Source organism: Dendrobium catenatum, unplaced genomic scaffold (genome assembly GCF_001605985.2).
Source record: "Dendrobium catenatum unplaced genomic scaffold, ASM160598v2 original_scaffold_92254, whole genome shotgun sequence".
Taxonomy (NCBI): domain Eukaryota; kingdom Viridiplantae; phylum Streptophyta; class Magnoliopsida; order Asparagales; family Orchidaceae; genus Dendrobium; species Dendrobium catenatum.
Window position 1 is genome coordinate 5869 of NW_021410695.1, and position 525 is coordinate 6393.

Here is a 525-nt window from a genome sequence, read left to right on the forward strand (position 1 = left end):
TCTATGGTGGCACAGTGCTCTATATGGAAGATGTTGGTCTTTGGTTTTGCCATTGTTGGTTGACTCTCTCTTCTCTACCACTATTTTATTCATGTTTTGCTTATACTAATATCAACTAGTGGGCGTTTCTGTCGGTAGCCTGCTAAGTTTTTTGGACAGTGTTTGTATTTGGTTTTGCTTATGCTTATGGCTTTTCATAAACCATCCTCTCACCACTACCTCATGGTTTTTGGTTTTTGACAATGATGAGTATGCCTTTAACTAATTTTGGGCTGGCAGGCTCTACCCTGTTACCATGCTATTTGCTATCTCTACGGTTCACTAATACCTGCATCGCTACCGTGTTGACTCACCCTAAATACATTCGGCACAACTTCTGAGCCCTCTTTTTGTTTTTCTTTTCTAACTGCATGCTTGTTTTTTCTACCACAAGATTATATTGCTTGAATCTGTCATGTCCGTTTACAGGTTCATTTCATCATCTCTTTCATCATTTAATTTGAGCCTCAATTTTCAAAAAATAAA